The sequence below is a fragment of the Mus musculus genome, chromosome 11 (assembly GCF_000001635.26).
Source record: "Mus musculus strain C57BL/6J chromosome 11, GRCm38.p6 C57BL/6J".
In the NCBI taxonomy this organism is placed as follows: Eukaryota; Metazoa; Chordata; class Mammalia; order Rodentia; family Muridae; genus Mus; species Mus musculus.
Genome location: NC_000077.6, coordinates 25,642,501 through 25,664,653, shown reverse-complemented (window position 1 = coordinate 25,664,653; position 22,153 = coordinate 25,642,501). Strand labels below are relative to the sequence as shown.

At 39.4% G+C, this 22,153-nt stretch overlaps 1 long non-coding RNA gene across 1 annotated transcript in view; it reads left to right on the top strand.

Annotated features, from left to right (window-relative positions):
• 5730522E02Rik (RIKEN cDNA 5730522E02 gene) overlaps positions 1-22,153 on the top strand; it is a 593,731-nt gene that overhangs the window by 545,923 nt on the left and 25,655 nt on the right. The window contains exons 3-4 of the long non-coding RNA NR_027973.1: positions 12,586-12,718; positions 16,494-16,642. This is a non-coding gene — a long non-coding RNA (RIKEN cDNA 5730522E02 gene). The remainder of the gene's footprint in view (positions 1-12,585; positions 12,719-16,493; positions 16,643-22,153) is intronic.

The following is a 22,153-nucleotide window of genomic DNA, read 5'->3' as shown; positions in this document are numbered from 1 at the left end:
TCCACATGTCAAGCCCCACTCTTTCTGGAAGGACCTGACAAGGGTGGGTAAAAAAAGTTTTCTCAAATTTATAAATAAATTAGTGATGGTAGCAAGTTAACCTGGGTAATCAGAGTAACAGAAAAGTAATCACTATCAATGTTGATGCCAATGGAGAAAAATACAGATTTCTGCTATTAAGCTTTTAAATGTCAGCAAATGGCAGTTTAGTAGATCATTTGCTAATAATGATTAAATTTCTCATTAAAATGTTTCCTTCATTATTCTTCAGGTATAAATGTGTAATTCAATGATTGTTACATCAATTACACTTAAAAAGCTCATTAAAATACTGAAATATTATCTTATAGTCAGAGTACTTTAAGAGTACTGTACTAATTATAAAAGAAATAAACCTTATAACAGACCATTTGAACTGATGCCTTATAAATTCTTAATGTAAATCTAGCATGTAAAGTTTAAATCAAATATATAGATCCAATAAAACAAAACCTTTTTAATCTTGTTTTACCTTCAAAAGGGCTCTGATTATTATAATTAAATAATGCATGATATAATAAAGATCTTGACTGTGTGATTATTTCATTGGCAATTGAATGCTGGTGCTTTTTATTTATGCAAGCAATGTATCACAGGCAATATGTATCAAACATTAAAATATTAATACAATTACACCTAGGCTTCTGAACCAATAAAAAAAAATCTTTGACATGACTCTGCTGATGATCCGAGGACAGTTTGAAATACTTTTTAAATTTTAATGCTCGGATGTGCTGGGTTATGCTAATTTTGCTAAGAAGTAATGTGTCCGAGATTCACTGTTGTGATTTTGATTCCTGTGTGTGAATTCAATAGTGAGGAGCGTTTGCTTCTGCTCACATTTGACCAATCTTCGTTTTTATCTCCTTTTAAGGCAAAAAGAGCTGTGGAGTTTGCAGCTTTTTTAAGGTTCTTCATATCGCAATGATCTTTCCCCTTAATATTCTTATTTATGAGGTTTTATAGTTCTTTCAAGATTAGAATTATATTTTGGTCTGTCCCTAAGTCTTTTTTTTTTTAACAGAGAGAAAGGGTAGGAAAGTTTTCTGCAGTACTCTTCTATTGTTATCTCTCTATCAAATGATTGCCCATAGGTCTCTGAGCCCATTCTGAAGTCACTAAGACAGTGACGCTCAACCTTCCTGATACTTCGACCCTTTAGTACCATTCCTCATGCTGTGGCAAATCCCAACCATAACACTATTTTTGTTGCTACTTTATGTAATTTTGCTACTATCATGAATTGTAAACATAGAACATGCAAGATATCTGATGTTCAACTCTGTGAAAGAGTTGAAACGGCAGCTGTCAGTGTATGTGCATACCTGGAGTTCATATTTCCTTGCTGTAAAGATGGATCAGAAATGTCCTGTTCCAAAGTTCGGAGCTGAGATGGTAGAAAGGACTATCCAGAGACTGTCCTACCCGGGGACCCACCCCATATTCAACCACCATACCCAGACTCTATTGCATATGCCAGCAAGATTTTTGCTGACAGGACCTTGATATAGCTATCTCTTGTGAAGCTATGCTAGTGCCTGGCAAATACAGAAGTGGATGCTCAGAGTCATCTATTGGATGGAACACAGGGTCCCTAAAGAAGGAGCTAGAGAAAATACCCAAGGAGCTTAAAGGGGTTGGCAACCCTATAGGAGGATCAACAATATGAACTAACCAGTACCCCCCACCCCCGAGAACTGTGTCTTTAGTTGCATATGTAGCTGAGGATGGCCTAGTTGGCCATCAATGGGAGGAGAGGCCCTTAGTCTTGAGAAGATCATATGCCCCAGTACAGGGGAATGCTAGGGCCAGGAAGCGGGAGTGGGTGGGTTGGGGAGCAGGGCTGGGAGAGGGTATAGGGCTCTTTCAGGACAGCATTTGAAATGTAAATGAAGAAAATATATAATAGAAAAAGAAATGTCCTTGTTCTGTGCACAACAGAGTGAATTTATATTTAATTATCATCTCAAAAGTGTAGTCATAGACACAGACTTTCTGATAGTTGGCTAATGAAATATCTGTGTGGTTCTGAGAACCTTCTTTGCTTTCAAAAGATGGCTAAGGTAAATGTTCAGTATTAGCCCACATGGCCACAGACATTGTAGATGGGGAAACACAGAGGTGATCAGAGCACAAAGAAAGTAAAATAACCACACAGCTCCTCTCCTTTTCCTTCCTGTTCCATTTTTCTTTTTTTTCTTTTTCTTTTTCTTTTTTTCTCTTCTTTTCTTGTTTTGTTTTCAGAGAAAGAGAGAGAGGCAGAGAGAGAAAAACAGAGAAACAGAGAGAGACAGAGACAGAGACTTACCTTGCATCTAGGCTAGCCTCTAACTCCTATCCTCCTGGCTCAGCCTCCTGAGTGCTGGAATTATGGGCACGTGTCAATCAGCATACCCATCTACCTCCTGAGAATAGGAGGGAATTATAGGTGTGTGTCAATCAGCACACCCAGCTCCTTTCCACTTTCACATTCTATGGGACAGGCTCCTACAGTGCCAAGAGGTAAGAGTTGCACAGCCTTACCTATGGACCAAGGCTCAGATTAGGTTCTGAGGGCTTTGGATCTGAGGGGCCTCCAATAAACATTCCAGTTTCTTAGTAAAAGCTGCTTGACATCTTTGCTTTCTAAGAGGAGTCACAGATAATATGGGAGCTCTGAAGGAAATAAGTGTTGAGCCTATAAGCAGGATATACACACTGCAGCAATTTAATTGCATTTTAAGACCTCAGAGTTGTACTCTAGAGCAAAGGCAGTGTGAGCCTCATCTTCGCCTGTCCTTCCAATGACTATAGTTCCCCTTTTAGCAATGTCAAGTGGATTTGCTCCCTCTTTTCCTATATGAATAAGTAGTCATGGCTGGAGACGATACAACACACTTGATCATCATGAATGTCTATAGGATGTCATATTTATGTTCTTCTGCTTAGCATAAATCTTACTCAGGTTCTAATAGCAAACAGTCTAGTCACAACAGGCTGGCATTGCAAAGCATCTGCTCAATTCAGATAAATAAGACCAATGTGTTTGAAGGGCAAAGTTTGAATACAAGGGGCCTTCCATTGCATTTGGAAATGCAGTTCTCCTGCCTCCTAAATAACAGAGGGGAAAGGATCATTTGCTAATTGATTAATTATCTTGTAAAGGAATTGGAAACCTGTGGAGTGGTCTCTGGGCTTGTATAGAAGACCTGTCCGCTTTCTTTTGTCCTTTGTGTTTGTATGTATTAGTGACGTCTCTCACTCAGGGTGGAGGCCCAAACCAGGTAGCACAAGCACGGGTCTTTTTCTCAGCATGGACATGTGCACATTTGTATGTATATATACATACAAAGAAGAGCAAATTCCCTTTCCTTCCAAGGCTCCACTAAGTTTGCACTTGTATCCGGGTCGGGGTAACAGTTTTCCTTTGCCCTCATTTTTACATTGTAAAAATGAGCAGAGTTGGGCAGAATCACAATCTTTTGTGGACTCAAAGTGCCAAGGATTAAAGATCAGAGAGAGGCGTATTCTCAGAGTGCAGATGCTGGTAGGCTTGCAGCGCCTTGATAACCACGGAAGAACAGATAATTAACATTCCCGCTTCAAGGCAGAGGGCCCTTGGCCTTGCTAAGGCGCACCCAGGGTGCTGCTTCCCTCCCCGCGTGGAAGGAGCTGATTTAGTCAGAAAGGTGACAGTCAAGGCTCTTGGCTGGCAGAATCTTCGCATCTTCCCAATGCCTCGTTCTGCCTTTACCACAGAGACTGTCCATCAGGATTGTTCTGTATGCAGGCTGAGTTCACTCGCGGGGATCCTAGTTATTTAGCACTCTTTTTCAAGCTTCGAAGCTGTTATAACCATTCGCTGTCAACTTTGTGCTGACACTGAATTTTAGTTTGTGTGTTTTTATGCTCGGATTGGATCTAAAATACTGGCATCCATACCCTACACTGTAATTCCACGAGTGACTGAGCTGACCAGTGGATTCCTGTATTACTAACGCAGCCCTGGAATCCTACATATGGAAATTTCAAGATTTGTTGATTGTGAACAACAATTCATAGGGTCTCTTGGGCATGCATTTTTATCCTGGTGCTGGCCTTCCTCAGTGAGCCGTGTGCCCTGTTCCATCAGATTACCGTGTCATCTGTAAGTATAGCTAGGAAGGTGCAACAGGCACTTTGCAAATCTAAGGTTGATTTTCAGTTTCTCTTCCCTAAGTCCCTGTAGAAATGGCCGGGCTTGGAGTGTACCCTTTCTAAGCCCACTACATCCTTTTCTGTCTGTATCTCATGTAGATGCTCCCAAATGCATACCTGAGTCACACCAAAACACAAGCCATGTCCTAGATGGTATGAACGACAAGGGGCAGATAGACTATGAGGCTACCAGATGGATATGAATGATAGCAATTTAGGGTTCATCAGTACCCATGTCCCAGTCACATGGGCAATAAACACCATCCTTTGCTTCTGAGCAATGTTCTTTCCATTAATCCTAGGGTTCTTAGAACTTTAATGACAGGGCACTGAATGATGTTTCTGTATTTAAACTGTACTGTGTTCCCATGCACCAGCCATGTCTCTGGCAGGAAAATTTCATGTACTTTGGGGCCCAAATGGAATGGTGGACAGAAGGATATGACCCTGTTCTTAACTGGACTTGAGGTAGAGCTGGTCAAGAAGCTTGTGTGCTCATCCTGTCTAATAAAGTAGACAAATAATTACCGAGCAAATCAAACACACTTACACCTCAGATGATTTGGAAATATTATCTATAATCGGGCACTTTTGTGCTAGGAGGAAAGGTTAATAAAGTAATTTTAAAAAGATTGTGTGGAGCATTATAGAATCAGAAGAGGACTGGCGATCATAATTGTTAATCTCCTGAAACACCAGTTCTGAATTACACAAAGCAGGTATTTCTGCACATATTCTTATTGTGTATTTGACTTCTTACAATATTAGCTTGCTTAATTATCCTTTATGAAAATCTTGCTTTAGATAGTTTGGGTTATAAAAAAAATTGTTGATATAATTATTCCAGTTGACCTGCAGTGTGGAAGTCAATCTTAACATACGTAGGGAGACTGGTATCTTTGAAAATTAAATGTCTGTATATGTTTAGTAGAAGAGCATTGCTGGTATGTATACTGGGTGTGTGCTAGTTGTGCACAATCCTGGCCATCACTACAGTTGCATGGGGAGGAGGGAATATAACTTCTGCTAGGGTGTGCAATGTTAGGATATTTATAAGAAAATATCTGTTTACATTATTAAAGATTTCATACACACACACACACACACATACACACACACACACACACACACACACACACACACACACACACACACTGTAGCTGTCTTCAGACACACCAGAAGAAGGCATTACAGATGATTGAGATTCACTGTGTGGTTGCTAGGAATTGAATTCAGGACCCCAGGAAGAGCAGTCAATGCTCTTAACCTCTGAGCCATCTCTCCAAACCCGTTTACATTTTTAAAAACCTGTTTTCATCCTTAGTATTAAAAAGATGTTTCAGTCACTATTTCTTTGTTGAAGATTTAATTTTATATAGAAAGAAACCAGGGGGATGAGAGTAGAGCAGACACAGGTACAGTTTACCACTAAGCCACTGGACCCCAGAACCCCAATAACCCTCATAGATGTAGTGGGAGAAACAATGAGATCTACTTCAGAGGACTTTTGAAGACAGCATAAACGTCATGCAATTGTGAAACACACCTGATTAAAAATGAAATTAAAATTGTTGTTACATTTATTTATTTATTTATCTATTTATTTATTAGTGTGTAGGGAGTCCATGGATATGATAATAGGAAACTAAGCAGAGGTCAGCAGACAGCCTGTGGGGACAGGCAGTTCTCTCCTTCCCCCATGTGGGTCCTGGGATTGAACTCAGGTCCTCAGATTTCCTTTCAAGTGCCATTACCTTCTGAGCCACCTTTACAGCGAGTATTGGAAGCTTTTGACATTTACTAATTTAATTCTTGCTCAGTACTAGAAGTAGTAGTTTTCCAATATAAGTGGCTTACCTTTTGCTTTCCCCTCTTCTTGGACCTGCAACTTTTCCAGGCAGACTCTGCCTTCCTTTGTCATGTCCTAATGTCTCCAAAAGGAGATGGGTGTCCACCTCCTATTCTCTTAAATTCACTTAGTCTTTAGCCTACCTGGACTCATACATTATGTTACTGTGTTGTTGGAAATGTAATTGAGGAAAATATGTAATAAAAAAATATTAAAAAAAAAAAGAAACTGGACCTTGTCTTAAACCCCACATCTTTATGGGTGCTGTGTTCCTGACTGGCCTGACCATACCCTCCCCACTTCATGTCTCTCCCTACTTTGTCCTGCCTGGAGAAGATGTGTCAGTCATGGGCTTTTCCTGGGACCCAGCCTTCTTCTCTGAATTCACTTCTTTCACAGGCTGCATCTTCTTCAGTATCCACAAAGCACCTACTTCACTTGCAGTCTGGGTTCTCAGAACTCTGGGTCCAAGTCCCTCATAAGGACATAAACACACGTTTTTGTCTAAACCTGTATGGAGTTCTATAAAAAAAAAAAAAACAAAAAAAAAAAACAAAAAAAAAAAAAAAAAACAAGCATTGATTTGGCTGTCAGAGTGACCAGATTTAGACTCATCATCTCTGTCTTCTTTGCCTCTGGTGAATTGGTGCCTTAATTTCTGGAGGTTGACACAGTTATGAAACTGCTTGTTTTATATCATTTCAGCCAGGAAAAAAGTAAACTTCATAGCGTGTTGGCATTGCATGATAGAATCACTCTCTAAACATCCTCTCTCATAGCATAAGGGTTTAGAAGGAGGATTCTGCCCTCACTCATCTGTTGACAGAATGATTTTGAGACTCTGGGTTTGACATCCACTCTGAGAGGGCTTTTTGAAAGACTAAACTCAACTGTTTATTGATTGCTTGATTAGACTCAGGTTTTGGTTTGTTTTTTGTTTGTTTGTTTGTTTGTTTTCATTTTTTCCTAGAAGCAAGCACAGCTCTTGGAGTCAACATAGGCAAAGTTCTAAGAAGCCAGTCTCTTTAAAGACTTTGGCCCAAGACAGTATAGTTTATGTTTCCAATGAAATAAAAATTTAAAGTATAGAAATAAATGGAAAAGGTATCAGAAGACGTTGGGATCTTCACATGGAATTTTAAATAATAAAACTGGGGCAGGGCTCTGTATATTTCCTGACAGAAGGTCACTGAGTCTTTGTAAGAGGCCATCAGAACCCCAGCTGTCACAAGACATGACATTGAGAGAATGGCCATCCTCAGAGGCCTCATCATCTTCCTTCTGGAATGAACATCAGATCCTAGGGAGAGATGAGTGACTTTGTCAACGTAAGCCATGGGTACAGAGTAGACTGTGATGCCACAGAAGGATGAATTTAGTCTCTGAAGCAAAACTCAGTAACTCAATAAACCTCTGGTGGGCAGTTCTCTTCTGTCCGGTACCATGTCCTTTGTGCTTCTCTTATGAGTCTAATGTTCTGCTGAGTTGGAACTTGCGGACATAGTTTGTGAGAACAGAAAGCCAACAGGCATTATTTGTCTGCTGTGATGGTTTCTTTTGTCATAGTTTATAACTAAGACTTCCAGATGTAGTGTGATTCTACCTGAAGGAGAAGAGAGAACAGGACAGAGGTGGCTTGGAACTTCAAAACTGAAAATATTGATTCTCTCCTCCAGTGTCACCCCTTTCTCTCCCGCCAGCCATCCATCTGGCCCTCTCTCCTCATTTTCTTCCTTCACTCCCCCTTTTTTCTTCCTTTCTATCTTCCTTCCTGTTTTAGAGATGGTATAAATTATTTTTATTTACTATGATCATGTGAAATGATTTGCTGTGTTTCATGACATATGATATCCATGTCAGTTACTTCATTTCTCACTGATAATTATCTCATACTGCTACCAAGGTTAGACTGTTTCTGCAACCTCTAAAATAGAAAGAAAGGAAGAAAGAAAGAAAAAAAGAAAGAAAGAAAGAAAGAAAGAAGGAAGGAAGGAAAGAAAGAAAGAAGAAAAAAGAAGAGAAAAGTAAAAAGCCACACACACAGGGAACACATGGAAGAAGAAAGAAAAAGGAAATTGTGTAACCATTGTTTGTCTCTATGTGTGGAAGGTCAGAGCATGGCAGCCAATGACTCTTTCTTCTTTAAACGTGGTGAAAGAATTTCATACTGTGAATATTTGGGACCCAACATGAACAGGTTAGAAAAGTAATATAGTCACAATAATTACTTTCATATGGCAAAATATTTCAGTCAGCAATGACTACAATAAAATAAAATGATCACCTTTAGTATATCCATTACAAAAACAATTGTCTAAAATAGGAATGGTTAAAATACTTGGTAGACTATAAAGCATTGGTACAAGAGACCTCTTTCTGTGCACACACACTTACTGGCACATGCATGCACTTTTCTCAAGCCTCACAAACGGTGTTAACAGCAATTTACTTGAGATGTAGGGCCATTTATAAGGGAAAATACCTTAATTATGGATTTATAAATAAATATACTATTAGAACTATGATCTTCTATAAAATGAGTTTTCTTTTAGCTTTTAAGGTTTGTAGAAATCACTTATCTGCTTCTTAAAAGATTCCTATTCTTTTTTCCTCTCTTTTTATAAATATAGTGAATGTGGAACATCATTAATCCAGTCGTAATATCATCTGATAGTAGCTAATCCCTTCTTAGGCGCAGCTTTTCCCAGACCTTTGGAATATAGAAATGTGCTTTGACTGTTAGGCATTTTTTTAAAGCACCAATACATGTTTAATGCCTAATTGCCTCCCTAAAAGGCCACCAAGCAAAATGAACACCACCTTCAAACTTCCTTCCTTGGGAATCGTAGAAGATTCTACAGCCCATTATTTTGTCTGCTAAGGTCATGGATCAAGGGCAGCTTGGTGCCTGTGCTTTGGATGTGGCTATCGGCTCTGACAGGATGATGCAGCCTGCTCTGAGATCCTAATCAGTTAGAAAAAGTCTATTAAGTTTGAGCCCCTAAGCTGTCTCTGCCAAATCAGGGATACCAAAGTTACATTTGTTTTTGTGATGACCATTCATTTTGGTCAAAATGAAGAAATTGTTCATGTGCATTTTGTGGCTCCAGGGACAAAAATCTGTGAATGTCTTGTATCTCTTAGCCTCCCTGCTTTTTTCAGAGATATTGAGAAGAAGCTTATGAAAAAAATCATTTTTATTGCAGCTGTTTATAAGTCACCTTGATCACAAGAGGAAAGAGGCCAGAGAGAGGTGATAAAATGCTAGTTGTTTCTCTAGGTGAAAGACAAAGCTGGGGAGGCTGGTGCTGAACTGCTTGGAACAAGGCTAATGTAGGGGTCTGACTGCAGTGTTGGGAAGGGCTGGCTTAGGACTTCTATCTATGAAACCCACGGTGCTGCCAAACCACTGAAGACCTGAATCTTCCTCTTTAGACCTAGATTCTAGCTACTGCTCATTGTTCTTGATGAATGATAGATTGTGGGTTTTAGGAAAAGTCTGCCAGGGGGTAGCAGCACCCTCAGAATAAACACAGAGATAGAATTCATTTCACTTTCCATTTGCTTTTTGAAAGTTTTTGGCTACTTAGTTAACTATTTACAGAGGTTCCTGTGATAAACGTGCTGTTAATATGAGCTTACCTTCTAGGAACAAACGTTAAGAAACTTAAGTACATCATCCAGTAGATATGACATCACATCAGAGTAGGCCTGTGGGATTGTGTGTGTCTGTCAGAGTGGATCCAAGCATTCCATTGCACAGACAAAAACACTGAGACTTGAAGTGAGCAGGAAACTATCTCATATTACTGGAATCAATCCAGGCTTTCAAAAAAATTCTTTTATGGGCAAACATTCACTTGAAGCTTTGTCTTCTCTGTGAGACCATTTTTAATTGTTTATTATTGCAATAATAAGAAAATACAATAGAGTTTCTGTGTGTTTCTAAGCACACAATGGGGAAATAGCAGTATTGTCAGTAAATAGAAAACTTCAAAACTTACATACAACAGAATGAAATTGGACTCCTCCCCAACATGATACATAAAAATCGACTCAAATGAGTTTGAGAAAGAAGGGAAAGCCTACAACTTTAAAACTTCTGAAAGGAAGCTCTGGAAACTCCTTGACATTGGGCCACGATGTTTCTGATGTGACCCTGCAAGCAGAGGCAACAAAAGCAGACGCTGACAAGTGGAATGGCATTGAACTGCAGAGCATCTCTGCAGCACAGGAGACAATAGCCAGAGCGAAAGATAGCCCACAGAAAGGGAGAAAGCATATGCAACCGATCCATATGATAAGGGGTTAATATCCAAAACATAGGCGGAACTAGAATAATTTCACAGCCATGAAAACAACAGCCCAACTAAAAATGGCAAAGGGGCTGGGCAGATATATCTCAAAATAAGATACACAGATGACTCAGAGGCAATGTGGAAAATAAAAAAAAAAATCATCATTAACCATCAGAAAAATGCAAATCAGTATCACAATGAAATGTAGTCCAAAGCCTATCAGATTTTCAACTATCAAATGATAAAGGGAAGGAGCACCGGCAAGGAGGTGGGGAAATGTAACAATTGCTTATTGATAAGAACGTGCATTGTTGTATCCATTATGGAAAACAATGCTGTCCTTCAAAGACTAAACTAAGAACTACTTCTGATCAAGCCGTCTTATTCCTTAGTTTATATCAGAAAGAGATGAAGTCAGTCTCTCAAGAGGTTTCTGTGATCTTGTGTTCATAGCGGTATTCCTCACATAGTCAAGATATGGGGTGAAATTGAAGTACTCACAGACAGTGAAGAAAGAAAATGTGACGTGTGCTTAGAAACACACGTACAAGAATATTATTTAGCTTTCAAAACAATAGCCTGTTGGGGAGCAGAAGTGGCTCTGCAGTTAAGAGCACTGGCTACTCTTATGGAAGATCCAGATTCAGTTCCCAGCACCAACCTAGCAGCTCAAAAACAGCCATAACTCAAGTGCCAGAGATTCTGATACCATTCCTAGTCTCGTTCAGCAAAAGGAATGTACCTGGTGCACATCCATGTACATAGGCACTCATATCCATAAAATAGATAAATGTAAAGATATATCCTTTAAAGGTCTCATGATTTTGACAATATAGATGAACTGGGATGACATTGTGCTAGTTGAAATAAATCAAACTCGGGATGGCAAAAATCACATGATACTGTAACCTACAAAAGTTTAACTGGTAGAAAAGCAGAGACATTGCTACCTGAAGATAGGTGGGCGATATCAACAATTGGTTGAAGAATGTGCAATTCTAACTATATAAAATGAACAAATTTTTAGATGTCAGTTTGCAAAGATGGTGAATTGTAGTTAATGCTGTACTGTGGGCTTAGATCCAAAAGTCTAAGTCATGTATTAATACACACAACACACACTCTCTATGTAACTGGATGAGGTGGTGTCATTTAGATGGGTTATGGGGAGTCATCTCACAATATCCATCTCAGAGCCTGTGCATGTATGTGTGTGCTGTATGTGCTGTGTGTATGTTAATATATGTCACCTGACAATCACTACACCAGCAGAAGTCCAGTCTTGCTGATGCCTAATTAGTTTACTGACTTGTAAAGCAATCGAGGCAATGTTTACCCCCAGGAGTCATTGTAAATATTAAATGTCCAAGGGAACACCCAATACTCTATACTATTTTCTGAAAGATGAGGTGCTACTGCTCTTTCCTAACTTGGGGGATGGTGATGATAGACAGCTCTAAAGGCCAAAGTTCCACCAAAGAAAAGAAAGGATATGTAAGAATTATATGGAAAATAATACATTTTCTAAGATTGCATTGTGAGAACTGGAAAAGTATAAAAATTATGGTATTTCAAATTGGCATACTATTATGTTGCAGTACAGCCAGCCGACAGATGTAAAAATAAAAAGTACAGATACTACCTTTTTTTCAGTCAAGTCTGATATATGGAAATCTAGATTTAAAGAAAGATTGGTTATAGGGTCATTATTTGCTTTACAAAGCGATTCGCCATAAGGTTCTTTTAAAAGAATACATCTCTAGTATCTTTAATGTAATATTTCATTTGCTGAAAAAAATCACACAACTTTACAAGAACTCATTTCATGCATAAAATGAAGTACATATGTTAAAGGTACAGAGAGAAACTGAGGTGGAGAGAAAGAGAACATTGAAGGCTGGGAATGAATTAGCTAATAAGTTGGTAAAGAAATGTACACTGAAACGTTATGTTTTTAATAGTTTTTAAGTTGATAATTAGAATGTCTCTGTGTTCATTAATACACACAGAGAGAGAGAGAGAGAGAAAGAACTAGAGAGAGAAGGAGAGAGATACAGACAAAGTGAGAGAAAAAGAGATTTGAGACACACACACACAGAGAGAGAGACAGACAGACAGACAGACAGGCAGACAGGCAGGCAGGCAGGCAGGCAGGCAGGCAGGCAGGCAGGCAGGCAGGCAGCATGTACTGATACACCTATAATTTTTTTTCCCTCTGACTAGGCTCCGTTAGTGATATGGGCTGCAGAAAACCCTGCCAGAAGACAGGATGTTCAAGAGTAACATCTCAGTTGCCGTCCTTCTCTGCTGGGAAATGCTCCTGGGACAGCATTCTATCTTGTCTGGAATGTTCAAGGTACTCCACTATAGACTGGGCATTGACAGACCTTTGTTTACAGAGTGTTAAAATAGAACACAATGTCTGGAATTCAGAGATGCTGGTTTTGAGTTCTGGCTCCACATCTTCTGTATGTGTTTTAGTTTGTTCTGTTTTTCTTCAGTTAGGATCTTACTTTAGTCCAGGCTGACCTTGAACTCACTCTGTATAAATGGTTGCTCTTGAATTCATGGTGATTCTCCTACCTCACCCTCCCAAGTGCTAAGACTGCAGGAGTGAGCCAACACAACAGATTTATATAACCATTTTTGTTTGTTTGTTTCTCCTTTTTACTCTTTTGTTTGTTGAATCATTTCTTTTTGAATGTCATATATGATTGCTACATCTACATCATTCTTGCTCCTCCCTTTGCCACAAATTCCTTGTGTCCCTCCCCTTTCAAATTCATGACGTCCTCTTTAATTATTGTTACATGTATGTGTGTGTGTGTGTGCACGCATGTGCACATATGTGCACAGGTGTCTCTATAACTTGCTGAGTCGATTTCTCCTTGCTTACATGCACATGTGTCCAGGGCTGACTATTTGACATTTATAATCTATGTTGGAGCTCATCCCTGGAGGACACTGATTCTCCCTCTCTCAGTAGCCTTTGAACTCCTGTATATCACTTGGTCTTGTATATCAGTGTCAGTGGGATAAACACATTGATCTCATAGTTTTTTGAGATATTTGATGAAGCATGTAAAGCCCTATTATAGCCCTGTACAATGTTTGATACACAATCAATGCCTCCTTTAGGTATCACACCATGGTATCTATGGACCTACTCCGTCATTCTCTTTCATCCATTATTATAAGCCATAAGTTGCTGAAAGGAAAAAGCTACACTTTCCCAGCTCATATCGCCATAGCACACCTGCTTCATACAGTGGGCACCATGTACATGATTGTGACATCTAATTGCGATAAAGTAGAGTACATTTTCTTTCCCAAAATATAGCAAATCCTACAGTAAAGCTGTGCACAAGCCGAACAAGAACCAAAGAGAGAACACAGGGGTAAAATAAGGTGCAAAGGGCGCATGCCCCGAGAGAACACTCCAGATTGCTCCAATTAATTAACAAGCACTTATTGGCAACATTTATCCAAGCAATTCAGAATCACCATAATTATATAGGACATGTTTTCTTGGTTCTAGAATCTTTCTAGTAATATGTTCTCTGTAGATTTTTGGTTTTGCAATTTAAGTTTTCCTTCTGTAATCACATTAGTTCAAGATCAACCACAACTGTGCTAGAACCGTTGTGAGGATTTCTGTGATCGCATCTGGGTTATTTTTGTTTTATTTTTCAGGTGCTCTTATTAACTGTACAGTTAATAAGTTTGTTTGGTAGTTTGTCTGGCTTGGAGCCTTGAACTCATCTAAAGGAGCCAGGTGGTAACCATAGTGTGTCTGGACTCACTTTGGGTCCTGGTTCTCTCTTAGGCCTGCTTGCTCTGCCCCCTCCAGGCCAAAGAGCATTCCTCTTGGTAGAGACCATAGAATCAAACCAGGAGTTGAATTGTTCTGTTTTCTGTGACATCTGTTAACATTTTGCTGTGTGCCCCAATCAATGTACCTATCCCTTTGTTCTTCTTTACAAACAGCTTAAAATAGCTTTCTGTTGTCCTTGGCAGTTTTTCAGCCTTTAGTCAAGCTTTAACCCTCCTGACAGTGTTCTTAGAGCACTTTTTATATCGGCTCTTCACCATGTCTTCAGCCTTCCATTTGGGGGTATAAATCCCTTTATATTTTAGATTGAATAGCTTTAAAAAGGGAAAAAGAATGCTCCTTTCATGGTATCATTTTTATATGCCTCCAAAATAATTTGTGATTATTTTGTCAGAATTTTAAAAATAGGTTTATTTTCCCTTTTTAAAAATATTTAGTTGCAGGATTGTCTCTTTAATTTCTGTATACCGATGTTTTGCTTTCCTGGATTCTAGGATAAATTCTATGTCTAGCATTACTTGTTCTGTTAGCAGAACAAACTCTCACATAATAGAACACTCCCTTTAAATTTCTTATGACTTTTGGCCCAAGCATCCAAATCTTATTTTTTTGTCCAAAGTTAAATTATATATTTATTGTATTATTCTTAGTCTTTAAAATATCATATATCAATGAAATATAACATATATATATATATATATATGTATATACACATACATATTGGTTCTGCTTATTTTGAAAACTTCCTGCCAATTAATTTGCAACTTAAAATCCTCTAATTTACATGTCCTGATCCAGGTTAGAATCATACCTGAAAGCTTTACTTAGTATTTGTTTTTTAGACTTTATATATAAGTAGTTCTTTTGGTTTGGGTATTTTGTCAACACACACTTTCTCCAATCTCTGAAACTTGTCTGGTTGAGTTTCTCTCTGCTATTTAGAACAATTGCTAAAGACAACAATAACAAAACCAAAATTCTGCTGTGCCGCCCACTTATTTCCCAAGGCTTCCTGGTACTTTCAACAGAAACAGGCAAGTACCCCTTGCATTGTATATGGATGGCCTTCTGTAGCTCAGAAACAGCATTAACTGTCACATGTAACCTCAGTGAAAATGTCACTTTTCCACACAGCTTATAGTCACATCCTAGAAAATAGTTCTTCTCCTTTGTCTCCTATGTGTAAACATGAGCCTTTGAACTTGGCATGGGGTCCTCTGCTTTCTTTTCATTTATGCCTTCCAGAAATATTAAAACTCTTCCAGTGTGTTCCTGAAAACCTTCCAGATTCTGTTAGGTAAAGAGATTGTTGCTGCTTTTATAGAAGGATGCTGTTACTATCTATGAAAGTCAGTCCCCACATATCGCACTAGAGCCAGTCTGGGAGGCATTCTTTTACTCTTTGATACAAGTTTAGGATTTTCTCCCGTGACTCAAAATATTTTTTCTATTCTCTTTTGCTAGGTTCTATTTTTTTAATGTCATATGTGAAACCTCTATTCTTCTCAATTAGTAAGACACACAGAAGGACATTCATCCAATGCTCAAGATAGAAGTCCATCCTGCATACAAGGTCCAGACACCTGAGAACCCAGGAAGAATAAGAGTAGAATCAGCAATATCCCCTGTGGTTCCTACTTCCCAACACCACACTCATTGTTGCCTGTCTGCACATCTTTCCAACTGTTTGCTGTTCCTAGTGACAGTTATAGTGCTGTAGACTTGTAGGCTGTTATGGTGGGTAGAATAGGGTACCTGTCCTCTAAGTGGGTGAAATATGCACATGGCACAGGACACTCATTTGAACTTCCTCATTTAAAACCAGAACAGAAGTGTCTTCTACAAACATTACTTCTTTGTTGCTTTTATCATTGCTCCTCATCCTCTTAACATCAACTGGAGTATGATGAGTGTCTAGGAAAATGAAGGAGGCAGTTGATTTTGAAGGAAAGAAAACTGAACCTGTGCACACTTGGAGAAGTGTAGAGAGTTTGAGATACCATGAAAAAACAAAAAAAAAAAAACAACAAAAAAACCAAAACCCTGGATCTAAGATCCTTCCCCCACACATAGGAGATTTAAGAGAGGATTCTATTCTTGTCCCTTCCCAAGCCTATCTTCCCCTAATGCCCCAGCTGTTCACCTCACTCTCTACTCCCTTGTAGATCATGGATTTCTGTTCTCTAAAAGCAAAGGATAAGTCAAAAGGCATTTAAAATGATAAATGATAAAAATCTTGATTCATCTGGGCTTACCTTGGGATCAAACTGAGTTTGACATTGTTTGCTTGTTTGAACAGTATCTCACTGTGTCCTGGCTGTCCTGGAATTTGCCATGTAGAAGAGAATGGCCTGAAACTCACAGAGATCAATTCCCCTGCCTCTGCCCCGACTCTCCAAATACTGAGATTAAAGGTGTGTGGTTCCACATCTGGCCTCAAAGTGTTATGTAAGTATTATTTCTAGGGAAAAATTATTTATAAATTCTGACATACTTTTTCAATTAGCCACTTTTCCCTTTAGGGCTGGTTCTGTGAGGTTTGCTGTGTAAATCCAAAATAGTTTATATCTACTAGAAAGTAGATTTCAAACAACTTATGAGTTCTAGCATACAATTTAGAAGATTTTTCATAATAATAACAAAATTTAAAACTTCATATGCTCAAAACAAATACTATAATATTCTCAAAGATTTACTCAATTGGAGGTTTTGGAATTTTAATTGGAAGTGCCAAATTAATGATAAAATTATAAAAGAAGTATGGATTTTAGTAGATATATTTGCAATGGACCACTTTAAGCTCCCTCTCTCCATTTGTTTGGCCCTAACATGTATTATTTTATAAACCCGAGTTTTCTCTTGCAAACTTTTATTATGTCACTTAAAAGGTCATGTGTTTTATCTTTAATTTTTTATTAGATATTTTCTTTATTTACATTTCAAATGTTATTCTCTTTCCTAGTTTCCCCTCTGGAAACCCTCTCCCCCTTACCCCCCTCCCCCTTCTCACCAACCCACCCACTCCCTTCTTCTTGGCCCGGGCATTCCTCTATGCTGGGGCATATAACCTTCACAGGACCAAGGTATCTTTAATTTTTAAGTAAAAGTTTCCATTAAATTCATATGTATGTATGTATGTATTGTATTGTATAAATATGTATTTTCCAACAGAATTGAAAAATTAAAAGTGACGGACCAGAACAATGCCTGCTTCCATTCGTTATACTTCTGAAACAAAGTAAATAATTGGACTTTATTATTTCCAGTAAAACTCAGCTTTCGTATTTGAAGAATAATTACATTAACTTTTGTGACCTAAAGTTCTGCCTTTTTATAGTTATTGAGGCGACATTAACATTTTGTTACATTCTAGTTCTGGAGAGTAAAAATTGATAAAGTGTCTTTCCTCCTCTGTTCACAGCTTAGCATAGGCTTAAGGGACCTTAAAGTATACAGTTGTCAAAATGTACCTGAGACTTCTCAGTTCTATTAGAGCCACTTGTGATAGGTCAAATGAAAGGAGCCTTGCTCCTATGGGACTGGGAGAATTTCTCATGTCACTTTGAGGGGAAAAAAGGTAAAAAAAAAAAAAAAAAAAAGCCCTAATATATTACAGGGATGTTTCTTGCAATTAGAATAGCAAACACAGGTAGTGCAGGTTCAAAACTGCTTACCAAGTTGTTTATAGCTCTTTCCCATGGTCTCCCGAGGCCACGGAGACAAGGCTGTGGTGTGAGCTCTCTCCTCACACCGTAATGCACATTAACAGTGACACCTTGTTAAGGGTCCTTTTGTCACTTCCTTAGAATCATAGACATCCCACCCAATTAAAATTGTTCATTGTGAAAACCAAAGAAACCCAGCCCAGACAAGCCTCTCAGATGCTAGAAGCGAGTCTTGCTTAACTCAGCCACACAGTGGCTGCCTTGGCCCCCGGAAAATAAACATATCTTTTGCATATATGCTCTCATGGCTGCCAGCACTCTGCCAAGGAGAAGTGCTATTCTAAATGAAGATTCTTTCTGTATCAGCAGGAAGAATTTATATCCAGTCAGAGAGAAAGCGGAGAGCAGCTCTTGTTGTTCGTCACATTTTAGTGCAGGGAAGTGCTTTGCCCTAAAGGTGCCAGGTAAAGAGAATTGCCAAGTAAAGAAAATTTATTGAATGCGTTTTCCAAAAGAGAAGTATATCTGACATTTTTGTTTCTAGGGTCTCAGAAAAAAATAACTCTCCTTAGTCCTTATACCAAGGAAGGACAAGCATAAAGGAAATAGCAGTTTCATTCTGTCTTGGAACGCATGCACATAAATGTTTTCTATTTAATCATCTGTAATTATCTTAAGCTTCTCTTTATTCAGATGTCTGTCTGCGCCACACCCCAGAATACTAAACTTACTGAGTCCCTCTTTCTGTGCCTTCTCCTTTAGGGGAGCCACAAATTGTGAGTCCACACATCTGCCCCTTCCCCACTCCCACCCCCACACTTTAGAGTAGCATTCCCCAAGGAACCCAGTCAAATTTGCCTGTCTTAAAAGCCCGTGGGGTCTATGACCATTCCGAGGGTGGATGTACACTCTTCACATGACTTTGACAAACACTAAGGGTCACTGGGACATTCCATCCTTTCAGCCCTCCTCAGCAGGTTACCCTTTATTTGATGTGGTTACAGGAATCCTTCCTCGCTGTTGAAAGTGATCTTTGAAGTGAACATTTTGTCTATTCTGGAACTTTAGAAATTTGGGGCTTGAGTGAAAACAACAAACAAGCCACAACAACAAAAACCAAAACAGCAAGACAACAAAAGGGATCCATCGAATAAAATAACACCTAGTTTGAGATCCGATTCCCTCTTGCTTCGCGGAAAGGGTGCTTCTCTCTCTGGTCGGAGCACGGAGACTCCAGCTCTCTGTTCTGACTTGGTCAGGAACAAGGCGAAAGATTCCACCTCTGGGCAGGTACAATATGTTAGCTAGGGAAGGGCTGCTCCTGTGGAAGGATGACAACAATTAGCACATGCTACTCATTAACAAACGGAGATTAGAACGCAGCCGAAATGGCAAGCTGCCATCAGCGCGCGGTAGTTACGGGGCAGTTTAATTTCTAACGAATGTGAGCGCTGGATCAGTAACAATATTCGACAAAACGCCGCCTGCATTCTCTTATGGCTTTCATTACCAAATTGAAAATCTGTGTAGATTTCTGAAAATTACTTTTAAATGTAGCCAATCTCCTAGACTGCAAGGCTTGATTTGCTGGTGAGGGAGCCCTGCTGTGAGATTTTAATGAAAGATCATAGTGGCCCTCCAAGGCCGGCAAAGAGCTATGGGCCCTGGAAGACCCGAAATAATCTGTTTTACTTTTAATGGCAGCCATTTTATATTCATTAAGATCAAAATGCAGTTTTGCAGGCAAATTGCAAAGCTGTTCCACTCACAGCTTGAGAACCTGGAGGCCCTACAGCTTTTTATCTTGTTCATAAGCAAATATGCAGTTAATATCTTTTAATATGCTTTGATGCTTGCTACCTTATGGGTACATTGTACCAGAGGTTAGGGAACTGCATGTTTCCTTGGCACAGTCAGCTCGAACTAAAGCCACCGTCCTTTTATTTCCATAATGGTAGAAGAAATGAGTCTCTTTTTATCCCCCTCCCCATTTTTTTTAAATGCAAGCTCTGCTCAAATAAATTGTAAAGCACCGTATAGTGTACATTCAGGGTCTCAGTGAAAGCACAGTTTTTCTCTGGGATCCATCTGTTGGTGGTTTGTATTATTTAAATTTATACAGTCACATTATTTGAATGTAAACAGCCAAATAAGATAGGATCAAATCATTGGCATCTGGAAACGGCTCTCATCCTCTTTGATTGTGAGGTTGTCTGCATTAATAACGGCGTTCTAAAGGCTGTGATTCCACCTGATATACCGTATGACCCTAGCAGTTGTGATCTTATCAGGGTTTTAGTGTAGTAGAAAATGAAGGTATTTTGCAGCTCATTTCCAGCAAAGCTAGTTTGCATTATCTGCTGTCCAGAACAGTCCTGCTTGTTGGGTGCCTTATAAAACACCTCCATACCCTTTCTGATTTGCAGTTGTACTTCCGGTCTAGAATCATGTTGTAGATTAATTTCCATCAGACTTCTTATAGAAAGCAAATGACATTATGCTGAATGGGGGGAGGGGGCGGTGGCAGGGAAACAGGGAGGAAGAGAGAGAGGGGGTGGGGGGGAAAGAGGGAGGGAGAGAGGGAGGGAGGGGAAGGAAGATGGAGATAAACCTTCCTTACCCAGTATATTCAGTTGCTATCTCTGAGACAAGAGCAAACGTTGGTCCCAGGGTTGTTACCACTCTGCCCTTTATTCCATCTTACTTACACCATCAGCAGTAGGTCAGGAGTACACATTGCTGTTTAGAATTATATAACTAGCTGATAGCTGTAGAACTAAAACTCAGGGTCCTTTTGGGGTAGAAAAGGAAGCAACTAAGTCAAGGACAAACCACTCAAGACTTAGTGCATAGACCAACTAGAATGACAAAGAGACTTTTGCTCTGCTACTCAATGACTTGGGATTTAGAAGGCACTTTGGGCCTTGGAGACCTAGCTGGAGCAAGGATAGGAGGATCTAAGGCAACTTTTGTGGCTAGAGGGAGGCAGTCCTGCTTTATCCTGAAGAAGCATTCCTTGTGATGTGGCAGCTACCTCTGCCATCTCAACAAGAACTACAGAACTGCAGGACAGCTCGTTGAAGAACCCGAGCCAACTCCTTTATGAAAACTAGCATTCATTGTGTCCTCTGGAAAAACTAAAACAACTCCCTGGAAAGGAAGGCCAGGGTCTTCTCTAACTCCTAGGCACCCAACCTTGGTTCCTCATCATACCTCACAGCAAGTTCTCACACAGGATGACATGTTTGCACATCCTTGTGAGACATCATTGCTTCTCTGCAGTCCTTAGAATACAAGCTTCCAGGTTCGGTGAGGAAATTTTATAGCCCCTCTCCCAGCGTCTCTGGGAGGGATCAAGGTATCTGGCCTGCCAAAGCACAATTGAACAGGCTTCTGAAAACACTCCAAAAGCAGACAGAAATGTGTGGATGGGCAGCCAGCCAGGGTGGCCTGAGGGGTACAGGGTGTGGATGGGACCTCGGGATTTTAAGCAAAATGAAGGCAAGGAGGAGTGTTTGGGTCTAGGGTCAGAGGGGTATTCTGAAAGCCCAAGGGTCTACTATAAAGGATTTGAACTTGCCTCTGTAAATGAAGGGCTAAAGTATTCCCACCTGTCCAACATTAAAAGGGAAAAGGAGACTCTAAAGAATATACAATTAATTTCAATTACAAGCATTACACATCTCGGGCCAGATAGGCACTATCTTCACTTCCTGTCAGTTCAATGGTCTCTAATATGAAAGTTTCATAAATTAAGTTAAAACATAAAATTCCTTCTCACGTACCTCTGTTTTCTATTCTTAATACCTTAACATTTAGTCTTTAATATGCTACATGTTCTTCCCCTGCCCAAATATATAATTCAGGTTCTGATCAGCAAGGCTGCAGCAGCAGGCATCATGGGATTAATGTAGCACAAATCGTTGGGAAAATAGTAAAAAAAAAAAAAAATACACTTAGATGTGAGAGGTTGGGCTCAATGTTTATTTACTGTCTAATTTCAGAATTTATCTTAACATGGAGATTTTTCTAGGATCAATAGTCTGGCTTTCTATAGGCTAAACAATTGTGTTCTGCTTCTTTTCACTCAGAAGACACTACCGTGTACTGTGTGGTATATCGGCCACAAAAGGGTCAGTCTCTGGCAGAGAGTGAATTTGCATTTTGATCTGGTGCAAGGGAGAAAGAGAAAGTAATATTGCACACCATTTTCACATGGTGGTGGTATCAGCAGTGGTGTTACATCATTACAAGTTGGATGCTGTGTAGATTTCTAAGAAGGAGGCACAGGCAT